At 39.6% G+C, this 17,638-nt stretch overlaps 1 long non-coding RNA gene across 3 annotated transcripts in view; it reads right to left on the bottom strand.

Annotated features, from left to right (window-relative positions):
- The window catches only part of LOC125895241 (uncharacterized), a 211,054-nt gene that overhangs the window by 17,104 nt on the left and 176,312 nt on the right, over positions 1–17,638 (bottom strand). For all 3 annotated transcript variants that reach the window (XR_007450158.1, XR_007450159.1, XR_007450157.1), the window contains one exon: positions 1,517–1,589. This is a non-coding gene — a long non-coding RNA (uncharacterized LOC125895241). The remainder of the gene's footprint in view (positions 1–1,516; positions 1,590–17,638) is intronic.

The following is a 17,638-nucleotide window of genomic DNA, read 5'->3' as shown; positions in this document are numbered from 1 at the left end:
AGGAGAGGGGAGGTGAAGGAAGAAGGGTGGGAGGAGGCCAAGGTGTGAAAAAGGCAACTTTACGTGTTTCCAGTGCTCTGCGGTCTCATGACAAAGCAGCACATAGTTGACAGCAAGTTGACACATTCCTCAGGCCTGGATGGTTGCACACTTCCTCTCTCTCTAAGTCTGTCTCCCTCCAGCATCATATATCCCACTTTAAGTCTGTCTCTCTTTATATTCTAAATCAGATAAATGTACACAACACTAGAATTGCAGAAAACACTATTTATAAAGAGAAAAAGCTGAGGATTAAATGTAGGTATGTTCATGGTAAATGTACTGTAGAGTGGGATGAACCCCGTTAAGTAAAATATATTTTAAAGCTTCTTAAAATACAGAACACATTTTAGTCTGTAACGGTGAATGACAAAATGTGTAAGAATCAGCACCAGATAGTTTTGCTTGTTCAAACTATGTCATTTTTTGGGACATTGTAAGTGTTTGTTGTCAACCAAATAAGACTGTCCTCACAAGATATAACAGATTTGATCACATCACACCTGTTTTTGCATCTCGGCATTAGCTTATGGTCAGTTTCACAATTGATTTCAAACATTAATTTCCTGTCTATAAATCTCAGTACCCCTCTTATCTGCTTGTCAAATGTGAAACTATTGTACACCTTAGGTCATTGAGCAATTGGCCTTCTGGTTGTTCCAAGGGTTAAATCAAATGTTGGTGAAGTCACTTTCGTTAGTTTAATGGAACTATCTGCTAAAATTGCATTAAAGGGGCTCTTTCATTACAAGCAAAATCAAAATACATTTTTTTCCCCACACATTTGGTTTGTTTGTAATTTAACCTGTGTCTGAGTGTAAAAAACAAAAGTCTTGACCTTGGAATCAGTACTTTTACAATAAATGACAAAAAAATCTTGACTCAATGTTCACTTGCCAGATTTTTTTTTGGCTCTTTTAACCACATATCACAGTCTTCTTCAGTGGAGTTTGTTCAGTTGTTGTGGAGAAAGCTCAGTCATTTTGTTCACACTACTTACAGTACTTGCGTAGGTCACATGATGAGAACTGGGCTTCAATGTATTTCCATGACAACTGTGGATATATATATATATATATATATATATATATATACACACACACATATGTATATATACATACACACACATATATATGTGAACCAGGAGTGGCAGCATAAGCAACTGTTGTGTGGTGGGCGGCCCCCCCCCCCCCCCCCCCGCGCTCTCTCTCGCTGTCTCTCTCTCTCTCTCTCTGTGTCTCTCCCTCACTCTTTCTTTCTAGTAATTACCATCCAGCTGCTTGGAGGAACAATGCTTGGCTCTCTTCCAGACGGCTGACTTCATACACTCTGTGCCACGCTCAATTTGGAGCGCAGCGGAAGCTGGGCATGACTGGCACCCTCCAGGGCATTGCTGTGTCTCTCTATGGGACTTACTATGTGTATGTGTGTGTGTGTCTGTGTGTGTGTATGCGTGGGTGTGTTCCCCTGAACCTACCAGTTCCCAATTGCCATCCGGTTCACGCATTGTCCCGGTCTCTTGATCGTGTCTTCACTCTCCAGTTAGGTCACTGGAGAAGCAAAACAAATTGAAAAAAAGAATTAAAAGTGATGATCAGTGACAGTGTACAGAGTAGAACAGCAGAGTGTTGCAGGTTGTCATTAGGGAAATCTTCATGTTATTTGCAGTGTTTAGGTAAAGATCAGGGTCACAGCAGCATGTGCAGTGATAGCCAAACAGAAAATTAAGATTGACACCTATAGAAAACCAGACTTCTTTGACAGGTGATCCAGCACTTCACAAAAACACCACAAAAATATTAATTGAATGTATTTAATGAAATAATTGTGACTGAATTCATAAGAGGTGGATTTCTCTCAGCCTTGGTTAAAAGCTGCAGAGACTAAAAGTTCACAGTGAATCCTTGCACACCTACAACAGTCCACACTGCTTCCTGATACAAAGTCCCTCATTATATGGTTCGAAAATGCGTGCGCGCGCGCGCACACACACACACACACACACACACACACACACACACACACACACACACTCCAAACTTGGCTGAATAGGGTGCAGCACGACTCGGCTCTTCCTCCTGCAGTACAATGAAGACCTGTTTGGGTCCAGTATGCCCAGTTACCCCAATCCCACTGCCCAAAAAAGCAACACAAACACACACATACACATACACACTATCAGTCCCAGTCTGTCTCTTACTGTTTTGGACAGAAGGGCATTTAAAGAGCAGAGACAAACAGCAACAGTTGCTAATTGTTGTGTAACAGTTCGACGAGGAGATAGCAGCATTAAAACAGAAGTCTTACAGTTCTTTGAGACAGTCACACCATCCTGCTGACATGGTACGATCTCACATGGCACTGTTTCAAAGAAACTATAAATTAGAGTGCCAACTCTCCTGTTAGATTCCCACAACAAACTCTTCCAATGCGACCAAGCAACCCAAAAGTCACCCAAGTTGCAAGTTTTCAGTCTTGTAAATCTCTCAGGGAGACTGACTCCTTTTTTCATTTAACACTGAAGTCTGTTACATAGAAATTAACATACCTATTGTAGGGAATTAAAACATTACAATTGCACCCTCATTGATCAACTCTGTCACTAGACAAAGCCTTGACTTTTGATAACTCTACAAAACCACACATGTTGCATTTAGCTGTGAAAGTTTTTGAATGTTCGGTAAGTGCGTTTCCATCCACCTGAGCATTTCTAATTTGCACATTAAAAAGTGGAGTAGGAACAGCAACAACTCGAAAGAAATGTCAAAATTCCACTAAAAGTTTTCAGCTTTGCCTGAGTAGGAAAAAGTTAATGTTTCAATAAAGGCAAAATGTGAAAAGGTGTAATGGAAACTGTAATGGAGACTTGGCAAATAAATCATGACGTACATGAAGCATGTGAATTATTTGCAACTGAAGCTTTGGAGAGATTAAAAGAGATTAAATAAGGATAGCAAAAAAAAGCAGCAGACCAAAACATGAGATCCATGTGGCCTGTAACGTTCCACCAAGTAATACATGAGAAAAACCCCCCCAACAACACCATATTTCCATCATGTTTTCTGCCATATAAGGATTGACTGTCCCTCTTTTAATTATGTTATCTTCTTACACCCTCTTCCTCTGCAGTGGTTTAATGGCACCCAAATCCAGTATTAGGGCTCATTTATACTCCCCTTATGTACCATTGCAAACATCGTAAACGCCATGCTCTCATACCTCCATGCATCCTTTATGATAGCGCTGATTAGGCCAATAGATGGTACTAGAGGGCAGAGTCAAAGGTTTCAGTTTTGGCTTTTCAGTTAAGGCAGTTTTGTAGACGGGGATGGTCTGTGATGCCATTAAAAATATCGCGACATGTGGATGGAGAATTCTTTTCACTATATTTCTGAGTTGTTCTGTTCTGCCATTTTTTAAATGTCTTCGTCGTCTCCTACGGTTGTATCTCGCTTGAACTATGCTACACTTCCTCAACAATCTGTGATGGTACTGCTCCATTTCATCCATATCTGTGAGCTTTGAGAAAACATGCACAAATACAGACGAAATTATCACAGAGTATGGACACAGGGTCCATCCATGTCTGTATATGTATAATACTGAGTATAAATGAGCCCTCAGTGCCACTAGTGTCCAACTCCTGATAATCATATATTAGTAGTGGACATTAATTTGCAATTTATTTTGCTGATTATCTGGAAATTCTGTTAAAATTTGCGCTACATTTTGACAGAAACATGACTTGAATTACTTTTATAATATGTGTGCATTGTATTGACGGTATTGTTATCATTACAACTTTGGTACATTTTTGTAAAGACCATAGTTATGGTAAACATGATATAGTAATTTATTTTTTTAAAAACGCTGGTCTCTCATGTTAAAGTAAAAAACAGTCTTTGTTTTCATCTCTAGATATCTAGATAATGGTACACTACTCTATACTTTGGCAAAAAATGTTGGCACTGTAAGTAAATTAAGCGCTACAGAGTGTTTAACTTGAATGCGATATCTTTGGAGACTTAGCTAGTTTCGTTTTATAGTTCATGGTTTGTGTATGGCAGGTTAAACAAAAAAAATGTATTAAAAATGTATGGCTATACTGTACGATGTCCAGTGAGGGTTAGGAGTTGAATTCTCATGTAACCTAATGGGTACAGTAAGGTAGTTTTACTGCCAAGCCACTCAGCTACAACACACAACGGGTATGGTTACATAGCTACTTCAACCTAACAGTGATGGCAGCGAGGAGAATGGTAATAGAAAACCTGTAGGGAACAGTGCTGCCAGTGTAAACAAATCAAATATTGATATTTCCGAAGTGGAGGTGCAGATATTTTGCGATTGTTTTCAGCACTCTAGTCCGCCATATCAGTTTGAGCTGACATCCTGGGCCCTTCAGATAAGCATTTCCATCAAACCGCCTGAGCTATGTTATCTAAACACGTTATCATATCTATATTAACGTCTGCTTCAGTACAGTCACAGTATATTCATATGAACTCCACCACGAATACAATAACAGTAATGTCATTCCCCATTTGCAAGGCATGCGGCTGAAGTTGTCGCAGAGTGGCAGAGGGCCAGCCCAAAACAAACAGAGGTGTGTTTCTGATTTGACTGCTCACCCACTGCTGTTACAGAGTTAATAGAGAGACACAGTGCAGTGTACAAGCCATGGTTGTCTTTTTAAAGTCTGTAGATACTGACTGAATATCTAAATGTCTTGAGGGCCAGTTTTACTTTTCTATAACAGTAAAAACACTTGGTTTGAAGTATTTAACAGTTGGTTCTGCTATCGTCAAAGGTACTTAATAGTTAGTTACTTTACTTCCCCAAAAATAATCTCAGTTGGTTTCACTTGCCAAAATATACTTTGAGCGGGTTTTACTTTACCTCACTTTACATTTGGTTATGTTTCCTAAAGTTATAAACTGTGTTTTGTTTTATTTTACTTTTACTTTCCTATATGTACTTCAGAGTTGGCTTTAGTTCCCTAAAAGTTAGTTAAATTTGATTTTACTTTATTAGATGCAAATTACAATTTGCTAAAGTTTCCTTGCAATTGTTTTTTACTTTCTTAAATGTACTTTACAGTTGGTTTAACCTACCTAAATGTAATTTACACGTAGTTTTAGTTCGCTACAGGTGCTTTACAGTTGTTTTTACTTTCTGAAATGTAACTTACAGTTAGACTTAGTTCCCTAAAACCACTTCATACTTACTTTCCTACATTTAATTTGTTTTAGCTATCAACAAGTACTTTACGGTTGGTTGTACTTTCCTAGATGTAATTTACAGTTAGTTTTAGTTCCCTAAAGGTGCTTTCTAGTTGTTTTTACTTTCCTGAATATAATTTAAAGTTTGTTTTAGTGACCAAAAGTACGTAACAGTTGTTTTTACTGTCCTACATGTACTTTACAGTTTTAGTTCCCTAAAGGTACTAAATAGCTGTTTTTACTTTCCTAAGTGTAATTTACAGTTTGTTTTAGGCCTCTAAAGGTGCTTAATGGTTGTTTTAACTTTACTAAATGTTATTTACAGTTACTTTTATTTCCCTAAAACTTGCTTTATAGTTAGTTTTACTGTCCTAAATATAATTTACAGTTTGTTTTTACCAAAAGTACTTTAAGGTTGGTTTTACTCTCCTGAAAAGCACTTTACAGTTGGTTTACTTTCCTGAATGGAATATTATGTATAAACAAAACAAGTCTGATGTATCCCAGTGTAAATGAACATGAGGAAGGACTTACTGCACTTACTATGCATATAGTATCTATGTATGAGTAAACGACATCTATGCCCAACTTAGCACGTGTATGCATACGGTATAAGCGAGCTTGAGTTCACGCCGCCTGTTTTACAAGGAGGTATGTATATATGTAAGTATGGATGCACGTATGCATATCTGTGTGTTTACTGACCTCATGAACGCAACTGCATGTGTGCTCATTTCTGCGTAGCTGTGTGTGTGTGTGAGCTTGTGTTAACACGGGTGTGTGCGTGCGTGTTAACGGCAGCGGGCCCCCAGGCAGGGCCCCCCACAGTGTCCAGGGGGATTGTGGGTAGTTGGGAGAGGGTTTGGAGTCTGGCTTTGTTTGTCACTGTGTGCTGACATCACTGTGCTGATGGCACCAAATCCCCCGTTCTACTGCACACAGCACTTTCTATACAAAACACCAACACACACACACACACACACACACACACACACACACACACACACTAACACATGGTGCAAGTAATGCCAACTTGGCCAAAAAAAAAAAAGCTCTTTCTCTTTTTAACACACATGCAGACATCCATGTACGCAGATATGGATGCACCACACTCACACACACCTAACACAGGATGCATTGTGATTATCATATTTGTTGCTATATTTGGACTCCTGTAGGAACTCCAAATGACAAATGTGCTCTTTTAAAAACACATTCAACATTATCTTCCACCTGTTGATAAAGTTTTATGACCCCCGCGACGCCTTGGCTTATCAATGGCAACAACAGATACTTAATAAATCACTAAATAAGATGTCATAGGAGTTTTGAGATTAGTTGCGAAAATCCCACTCCTATGTACTGTGGGCTCTGATGTTTAATGCTGATAATACATTATAACTGATGGTTCAGAGTTGCAACAAACACAGTAACATCTACATGTTAAACATGAAATAATTCAACATATTAAGTCAGAATATAGTTACATACATGTTTTTTTTTTTCAAGTATTTCACTGCATCTTCAGTATTTTCATACATGTCAGCCATCGAATTGATAGCTGTCTCTCTCTCACACACACACACACACACACACACACACACACACACACACACACACATACATACACACACAATCTATTTACTCATAAGCTCAGCTATCTGACTCTGTCTTTACATAGCCTGGTTAAACATTAACTGGGAGCCTTTCTCTCCCCTCCAGTGCTGTCTTTGGTATGTATGGGGCAGGAGGAGTTGGGTAATCGGGTTGATGACACTTCCTCTCAAGCCTGAAGGAAATGGGCAGCCATTTTTCTTTATTAGTGCATTGTTTATTGGTTGCATTTGTTTGTTATGGGCAGCAAAAGTCCTCTTCCACCAGTGTTTATACGCACATACAGCATAAGCACTCAATCTTAATGAATCGAGTCATGATATCTCAATGATGTGTCAGTGTCTTGCTCAAGGACACTTCAGCAGGGCAATTGCTTGGTGACACCATTTCAACCTGCATCCTTTAGTTGAATTGCAGTCTCTAAAACCACTCAGCCTGCCTGATGCCCTGGTATGGTTTTGTGGTTTGTAGGGCATACAGTGACTTAATATGGTCATACAGACACACAGAAATCCTGAGCAACACACACAAAGAAACAGAGGTACACACAAAAGGCATGGCAACATGCACACACACATACACAAACACACAACCCACTGCTCCTAAGGACCCAGGAAAGCAGTTGGGATGGACCCAGCACTCAGAGCCACTCAAAGCCAATCAAAGCTGATGATAGCTCAGACATTTACACCATCCATCCACTGCCTCTCTCACTCGCTTACACACATACAGGCACACAGAGGAAAAAAATGTCTTCAGGTGATCGCCATCATCGTTACTACATCACTCACTCAAGGAGGGGAAAAGAAAAAAGACAGAGGGAGCATCTAGACAGAAAAGGGTGGTATAAGACCTGCACTGAACTCTGTAGGATTTGAACATACTATTGGTGGAGGTCAATATTTGAAGTGTGGATGAGATGAAAGAATAATGCAGGGGAAAACATAAACCTATTGTAATGAGATTCTGGCTTGCAGATGAAAAATATTGTGTTGAAAATGTTGATTCAAAGAATTCAAAGTGTAAACACTGCAGCAGGATTACACTTCTGCATGTCTTTGATTTTTTTGCTGATGTGCAAGAGGATGCCAAATTTAAAATCAATTGAAACAAGCAACACAGTTCACAGTTTTATATTATAACGGTGAAAATATATAACAAAGCAGCTTTAATTCAGTTTTTGATTGATATCGTTTGTGGTCAACTGTATCCAAAATCTCTCTGTGAAATTGGTGTTGATTCTCATTTTGAATGTTGTCACTATTCTGTATGAACACTTAAAGTCTGCTCAAATATACAGTGTATTTATTTTCATATTCTTCATTTTACACATTACTGCCTATACATGACAGTGGTCGACAAGAGCAAATGTGCTGCAATGGCCCTAAACATTTCCATTAGGAGAAACATGCTGCAGTTTCAGAAATGATGCCAATTGAGAAAAACATGAAAATCCAAAACACATACAACAACGTTAATGTGCTACAAATGAAAAAATGTACTGCAGAATATCTAAACATATACAGTAACAGCAAACAAGCTGCAAATACAGATATAATGCAAAATCAAAAACACAGAAACCCATACAATAAATCTAACAGAAAACCATGGCACAATCAGTCAACTCAACAGATGTTCTCCAGGCCTCTGGGGGCAGCAATGAGTGGAACAGCTTGATCTTCAACCCGAGACAGAGACCAGGCAAGAAAATGTGTTTGCATTAAAAGTTTGAAGAAAATTGAAGTAAAGGGGCGACATAAAAAGTATGTATTCTTTTTTACCTTATGTCATTTACAATGTTCTATAAGAGCACCAGATTTACATAGCTAGAACTTTCGTGTGTGTCAAAAATCAAGCTGTTCTACTTAGCGCTGCCCCTAGAGGCCTGGAGAAGTCCCAGTGTGTTGACTGGAAATGCAGTGTTCGTATTTGTGTGCTTTTAGTCTCTATACACAGACTCTACATTCAGTGAATGCAAAGTCTGTAGGCAAACCCCGGAGATCCTGCCTCCGGAAGAAGAGCGGAAGAACCCTGGTTTCCAGTTGTGGGCTGTTTGTAGTCCGTATGATATTGACCAATCAGGTTTGAACCGGCTGCAGTTGTTGCCAGGTTAAACGCTCCGTATGATGAACTAACGAGGCGGAACATAATTGCCATCACTGCAAACTCTGAATCCATCGCAATGGTTCAGCATATTTACTTATATAAAAACAGAAGTTGGAAACGGAAATTCCGCCAAAATCAAACCGGAATGCCAAAAAATCGGGGGTCTGTCCCCAGAGGCTGTATCGCTGTCTGCCAAAGTCAGACGCCGAATACAGCCGATGGGTTCTGAGAATGGTGTGCTTGTGACTTTGCATTTCTGCATTTACAGAATGTTTTCAAAAACATCAAGAAATATTGATTTCTTTTAGCACTCAACTGTTTGCTGCACTTTTGTGTTTCATCTGACACCATGCTCTGAATGATTCTGAGGCACAATGACGAACCAGTTTAGTTAAATGAGTGATATTATCAGTGTCATTAATCATCTTGACTCTAATTATCACACTCCTTAACTTAAGGAGCTGTTTTGGCTCTCCAAATAATTTCACTGTATAATTCTTCAGGAAAAATTAGTGTTTTTAAGGCCTGATGATTCAAGGTCTGTGGTTACAAGAATGAAAACATTTGTTTATTAGAAATCACACTGTGTGTCAGGTGTCATGTAAGATAGTGTTTCAAGTTGTTTAGAAACAGAGTGTGACTGAGTCAGTGTGAAATATGAGTTCAGTCAAAAAGTAATTACAGTAATATATTTGGTGGTGGTATTTAGCAACAAATGGATCCAAAAGAATGGGAAGAGTATTTGTGCAACAAGGTAGAATAGTAAGGATACAAAAAAAAAAAGTATACTGACATAATACTCATTATAGATTTATCATCTTTAGTTAACAGGTTACTCAGGGATTATTTTGTAAGTGTGCAATCGACTTAATTGGTGCACCTGCTTCCTCTCAAAATACCTTGTCTACCATCTCACTACAGTTCCCAGAATGCCTCTCAACAACTTGCAAACAATGGGCCTAAAAACTTGCATTCATCAGCTAGACAAAGCAACAGGTGATAATGATAATGTGGTGACAGAGACAGTGTGAGTTTTTCAGGAATTTGTTCATGGATGGAAGTGACAAGTTATATGGCAGAGATGAAAAAGTCATTATGTTTCTGTGGTAAGGACGAAGATGTAGCAGAAAGCTTAGTCACACACACACTCACACAATATGCACAGTTGCCTGCATGTTCACTGGTACTCAAACACATTTTCCCAATGGTTGAAGACTTTTTAATAAACTTTTAATGACCACTCCAAGAACACACCCCGTCCTCTGAGTACTGCTTCTCTCTCTCTCTCTCTCTCTCTCTCTCTCTCTCACACACACACACACACACACACACACACACAGGGTCCTGTCAGGGCTAACTAAGCGGAGTGGCGGGCAGGGCAGCGTTTGGATTGGCTGGACAGGGGTTGCCGGGGGTTACGGTGGATTTGGTGGACCACCTGCTGAGACTCAGCCGCCAACTGACTGAAAACATTTACATCAGAAACCACCCAGGATAGAGACAGAGAGAGACTCAGAAAAAAATGGAAGTGAAGAAGAGAAAGAAAGTATTTTTAATGGAATCAAGAATTCATCGTGGCTGTAAACTACACTCATAACATCAGTTTCCTTTTCCTGTTACCTGTTGAAATGGCACTGATGCAGCCTTACTGGCCTTTAAACACAAATAATGAAAGTTGTGGTGCCAGAAAAACTAGAAACATCACGTATGATCTAATACTCACATCATCCAGCCAACAGAAAATGCTAGAAATCTTTCTAAATCTTGCTGTTTTTGTAGCACAGAGGAAGGTTCTGGTGGCTTCACAGACACACAGGACATGAGAGTGAGGGGACTACACCTGCAGTGGCAGTGGGGTGGCAGTGGAGGACTTTTGTGTTTCATGGGGTAAAACTACTTCCCAATGCGTAGAGTGTTCAAGGTGTCCATGTGAGACTAAACACAGCCGGAGCTGTTTATGTGCATGGAGGGGGTTTGGCCCACATTCAAGGCAACAACAAAGTTTCATTGACAACAGCACAAAAACTTTGGTGACCGCTGAACCTCGGCTGGGCCAGAATTAATGTTTTTGTTTTTTTGGGGTGTCTGTACAGGGCCGGACCTGTACCGACTTGTGTGTCACATAATTTCTGAAAACATGACCATGCTCACTTTGAATGGTTTGAACTGTCCGCTCTTAGCCAGAGGATATGGAATAATGCTCCATCTTAAACTTTTTGCGTGTTCATGTAGTCATGTACTTTGATTAAGAACAACTTTGACATACTAGTGATTGAATAGTTTCATTTTACATTGCGTACAATATTTGTACTGCCCTACATTTTCGACCATACCACATTTATTTGACCGCCTGTAGACAGTTAGTAGTTAGTTCATAGATTAAGTTAAGTTAGTTACATATAAATACATAAGATCATCTTAGAACTAAACAAAGGGTCATAAAGTAGTGGAAAAGTATAACTTAGCTTTACCTTAACCAGCTACAATATTAAATGTTGCCTCTATGTTAATGCATCATTAATAATGATCCAAAAGTCTGAAAGGATTCACTGATACTTAAGTGCATTTTGTTAATAATACCACTGTACTTTTGCTTAAGTAAATTTTGACTTTCACTTGTACTGTCACAGTGTGTTGTTGCTACTTTTACTTGCTGAAAAGATCAAAAAACTTCTTCAATCACTGCTTTTTAGGAAAGTAAAACCAACCAATTACTTAAACTTGTAGTGGAGTATTTTACATTGTGGTATTGGTTCATTTACCTCTAATTTCTTTGGGATGCTCACCCTGGTTTTCTCCCACTTTCCAAAGATGGATTGGGTACTTTGAAACAACTATTAAGTACGAGTATGAGCATAAAGCATCATCCTACTAAAGAAATGGAAATGAACATCAGGGTAGCTGAACTGCAAAAAATCCAATTACAACAAAGATTCATTCAGAGTCAGACATTCAAACACTCATAATCAGCTTAATTTCAGTCCCAGAGATTGAAAAAGTTCTGGTACCACAAGTGTTTTAGATGCAGAGCTCTGCAGTGGCCCCTGCCCCTCCAAAAACAGCTATTCCCCCTCCTCATCCCCTCATGTATAAGGGCCAGGGCCCATATGGGGGCCTGGGCCTACTTTCTCTCTCTCAGGTCCTCTGTGTGTGCATGTGTGTGTGTGTGTGTGTGTGTGTGTGTGTGTGTGTGAGTATGTGTGACCCGCAAACTGACCTCCTCAAACTTCAAACTGAATACTTCTGGCAGTTACCACGACGACAGAGCTCTCCAAGCCTTATCCTACTTACTGAGACGAGACGAGGAGCGAGGAGGAGGAGGAGGAGGAGGAGGAGGAGAGCAGGAGCGAGAAAGTAAAGAAAGAAGAGAAAGACAGAGAACGGTGTGGACAGAGAGAGACACACACACACACACACACACACACACCGGTAAAGAGAGAGAGAGAGAGGGGGAGGCAGAGGGAGGGCAGCCTGGCAGAAAGCGAGACTTGCTGCTGTTGCATCTCTGTGTTTTTCATGAGTAGACAGTTTACTGGGAGATTATTCACAGTCTGGTATTTAGCCTTATTAGGCCACTGCTCCCAATACAGACATCCCCTCCCATCATCCACCGGCCACACTGAGGCTGTATTGTTTGTTTGTTTCTAGGTTTTATTTTTTACATTTTCCTTTTCTCCATATAAAACTTTTATTCAACACACAGTGTGTTCATTTCTGCTGTTAGCTCACAGTAGAGTGGGAAAAGGGATTTTAGGCATCTGAAAGTAAAAGTCCTGCTCATTTTCTGCACATGCAATGTTGACTGACCGGCAGTTGGAACACTTAAAGCTTGGATGAACATAAAGCTCTCCATCCCTACAAAAGATTATCAAGTGTCATCAAAAAATCTGTTTCTGTCAGTCAGAGGTACAATCCTGTGTCCATAAAAACTAAAAGAGAGAAGTCCACTACAACTCCCAAAAGGCATTTCAGTTAGAAACTTCAATCACAGAACTTAAGAGTAAACTAAAAACTATACAGTTTCAATCAGTTTACTGTCAGATTCTGGATCAATTTTGGACAACTAGTCTCCCAATTAGGGCTGCCACTAACGATTATTTTCATTGTCGACTAATCTGTCGATTATTTCTTCAATTAGTCGACTAATCATTTCATCGAAAAATGTGTTAAAATGTTGAAAAATGTCTGTCAGTCTCGCCCAAACCCCAAAATTACGGCATCTAATGTCTTGTTTCATACTCACGCTGAAGGGTTTTAGTTCACTGTCATGGGAGAGTGTGTAAAGCTGCCAATATCTGAACGTAAGAAGCTGCAGTAAGAGTATTTTGGGGTACTTTTATAGTACTTTTCTATGAAAAATGACTCAAACTGATTAGTCGACTACTAAAATAGTCACTGATTATTTTAATAGTCGATTAGTCATCGATTAGTCGACTAATCGTGGCAGCCCTACTCCCAATTAGGTCCAGTTCGATGTTTGTAATTGCCCTCCGGAACAACACTATTGTACACTTTTTCTGCTGTTTACTGCAGGTGTTTACTTCTATGGGTAAGATTTAGGTACGAAAACAAACTGATAGCAAAAGCATTGTTGTTCTGCTCAAAATAGCTACTTGGTTAAGTTTGGGGAGAGGTCGTGGTCATGGTTAACAGACATCAGCTTTAGCTGTCAGTAGACAGCAAACAACAGTCTCCCGTGTTAAAATCCAGTGTTTTGTTTACCCATCCATCCATCCAACAACCCAATCTTTGTGGCTTATTACAACCAAATCACCAAAATAAATGTTGGCATTGTACGGCCCTGTAACCCATGGATATGTTACATTTGTGTATTTCATATGTAGTGGACATTAGTGGTTAGGTTAAGGCACAAGAACACTTGGTTATGGTTAGGAAAAGTTCATGTTATGGCTGATATATACCGTACTGTTGCCACAAATGCTGCTGGAAAAGTCACAATGTGTCGTTAAAAGACACAGCTGGTCTCGAACATCAGTCTGCAGTGAACGTTCCCAGGTGAAAGTTAGTGTTTTTTGGACCCATCCACCACCCCTCCCAGCTGCCCTACTCGGACTTTCGCCGCCTTAACTTTCGTTGTTGTCACACAGTGTTTCCCCGTGCCGTTAAACAATGATGGTGACCGGCTGTGTATCATGCTGATGTGAAAGGATGCCATTTTTTATTGGCGTCCTCAACAACTTCAGAGTTAGACCAGGTTGTATACACATGTAAACAGAACTACGTGATTTGAGAAACGTTGATATGATACTTTGAAACATAATGTAAAATGTAAAATATCTGTGGTTTGCATGAATGTAAGTGTCAATTTTTTATTTTGGCAACTGGGCTAATTTATAACTATTTCACACTTTGTTCCTGGTACAATAATCATAATATAATAATATAATCAAAACTTCTAAAAGCCATAAGAGGTCTTTGTCACTTGATTGAAAAAAATATTGCTATTAGCCATTTACTGAAACAACTCATGCTGTCATTTTTCTTGGTACAACAGTCTCATTTTGAACTTATTTATTGGTGTAATTTTGTTCACAACTGTAATGACAAATTCATGCAGCTCTGTTTCTGGCTTCCTCTCCACAGCAGCCACCTCTATGGTAAATGGGTATGGCAGTATTTAGAGTTATTCAGATACCAAACTGATGAGAAAAAAATGTTTCTCAGAAACAAAAATGAAATATTGACAACTGATGGCCATAGCATGATGCTACTGTATTGTTATCTTATTGTTGTCTGCTCGTGTTTCTATGTTGAGGAACACTGAGAATATCCGTAAAGTAAAGCTCTGAAATGGGAATTTACAGAGACATTTTAGTAAAAACCATTTGCCAACTCCAAAAGATCCAGCTGAGCTTTATGTCACAGATTTCCTTGAATGCGCATTTCAAGATTTGTCATTGACAGAAGTAACCTTTGTTAGATCATTTACAACTCGTAATGAATTTTTGTTTTCAGGCTACACTTCTTCACGAGTTGTAAACTACTTAGCATATGACATTTTATTGCTAATAGCTTCCTTCAAGTGCCATAGAGACCTCCCTCCATGCTGCTAAATATCCTGCAGGCCCGTCAGAAAACATGGCCAGAGGGCCATTCCTGCTAACAGAGATTCACACACAGCAAGGGTCCTGACAAGACTGAAGAGATGGACAGACAGACAGACAGACAGAGATAAAGACACAAGCTCTGTCATCATTGTCTGTTTGTAGATATGCAATTGTAAATGTTTGACTGTGTGTGAGCCTTGAGAGGAGCAAGTCACAGAGATCTGATGGAAGGAGACTCAAAATCAATAGTGTCCATGTTTGTGTCCTCGGGCTAGCTGTCACTCACCGGCCCAGAGGCTGAAGTGAATGATCCATCTCTGCTTTAATCTGTGCTCAACAGCCTCACCTGGCTCGTTCCCAAGGCCACACACTTGACGTGCACACAGCAAGGCAAAAGTCTCAGTGCTGGGACAGTTGGCAGCAGTAAATGTCCTGTCTCTCCCAGTGCTGCCAATGCTGTTGACTCACCAAACACGTAGAGACATTATACTAAAAGACGGAAAGGAGACAGCAATGTGTCCTGTCCTCTTCAGACCTAGACTGCCTTTTTCTCCCTATATTTCCCTTTCCTGTCCAGTCCTGTCTGCCAATTCTGTACTGTCTTTTCCTATCCTACAATGTCCTGCTCTGTTTTACCCTAACATCCGATCTGTCCCATCTTGCCCTATATCCTGCCCTTTCTTGTTCTTTCACACCCTGTCCTAGTCTGCTCATTCTTTGCATGTCACCTCCATTACTGTTCTGCCCTGCTCTGTCTTGTCCTGTCCTTTTCTACCCTGTCCTATCATAACCAGTGCTCCCCTGTCCTGTAATGCACTCTGTTATGTCCTGTCTTGATCTATCACACAATATACTGTCCTGTCTTGCTCTGCTCGCTGCATTCTCGCCCTGCCCTGCCCTTCCTGGTTATGCCCTGTCCTCATCTGTCTTGTATGTATATCCCTGTCCCTAGACCGCATATGTTTGCACTGACAATGTACAAACCAATTTACATTTAAAAAATAGATTGTGCTTTTAAGATAAAGGACGCTGACAGAATCTTCCTTCAGCAGGAAGCTAAGACCCAACGGGCTGCTAAAAAGCTTGTAATCAAACTTCCTCCTCCACATTAACCTTCTCGTCACCTCATTCAAAAAGTTTGAGTGCAGCTTTTCATTTGTGGAGCTTCTCGCACACCAACAGCAAGTTCTTTGTAAAGACAATTTCTATGTGGAATTTGTTGAATAAAATCCTTCAAATAGGTTGCTATCATTAACACATCTGCCTCTAGTTTTTGCATATTTTCGTGACTACATTTGGTCTATTTTTTTTTGTCCTGTACTGACCTTTCCCGTTCTCTTATATTTTGTCATGATCTTTTGTCCCGTTTCTGTTCTTTCATATTATATATTTTTGCCACCATTTTTGCTATTCTGAACTATTCTGATCTTTTTTTCCTCTGGTCTGCTCTGACATATTCTTCACTGTTGTACACTGACATTTTGTTAAACAAAAGGTTTCTTTGAGCCTACCAAAACCTCTATGTGGTTTATACTGTAAATCAGGTTTTTAACAAGTTTACTACTGAAATATATTTTCAAGGAAACGGCTGTTTTAACAATCTGGGCCTTATTTGGTAGTTCGGCATCATTCCCAACCATTCTGACATAATTTTACTGTTATAGTTTATTGCTAAAATCAGAAATGGAGCAAAATTGACTTCAAAACATGGTTATTAACATCCCTAACATCTTTATTTTTACTAGACTGAGTGTCACAGTGATTTAATCTGCATTGGCACATGTAGTTATTTGTATTGATTGTCTAAACACCATATATGACGTGTAGTCTCTTGTGTGTGCTGCGCAGTCAAAGTGGGATAGCGATGATGTCCTGAACATAAACTGCAGACTGCCCTGGCTAACAGTCCTGAGCTCTCCCTCGGGGCTGCGTCTCACGTTTGAGCTCCGTCAGTTGGTAAATCGGTAAATGATCCTGGCTGTCATTTAATCAATATGAACAGGCAGCAGCTGTCACATATCATTGTCTCCCCTGGGGGTCGTTGTCAAGACGCAACATAAAAAAACATGAGTGCGTGTGTGAATGTGGGTGTGTGTGTCTTCTTTGGTGCTTTATTTGATCCATTTTTCAGAGGCCTTTATTGTGACAACCAGACTAAATGAGGAGCGTTCGCTGGTTTCCTGCAGTGTTCTGCTCAAAGCACAGGGGACCATTAGGATATTAAAAGAAGCACTTATTTTGTTTAAAGCTGAAATGATTAGTTGATTAATCAATTAGTCCAACAATACAAAATTAGTTGCCAATTATTTTGATAAATTACTTAAATTATTAATTGTTTATCAAGCAAAGGAGCCAAAGAGTTACTGATTCCAACCTCTTAAATGTGACTCTTGTGGCCTCTTTAAGGGTTGGGACAGCTGGTGTGATAAAACAAGCCAAAGACATATTGGACTCTTTGGAAATTGTATAGGCATTTTAGAGATTAATCGATAAATCAAAAACACAACCGAGAGATGAATCAGAGGTTCAGATCACTGTCCCTGCTCTTCAAAGATCAAAATAAATGTTTGAGATAAATTGGAGCTCCAG

The sequence above is a fragment of the Epinephelus fuscoguttatus genome, linkage group LG10, assembly GCF_011397635.1.
Source record: "Epinephelus fuscoguttatus linkage group LG10, E.fuscoguttatus.final_Chr_v1".
Classification (NCBI taxonomy): domain Eukaryota; kingdom Metazoa; phylum Chordata; class Actinopteri; order Perciformes; family Serranidae; genus Epinephelus; species Epinephelus fuscoguttatus.
This window is presented reverse-complemented; position numbering and strand designations above follow the sequence as displayed.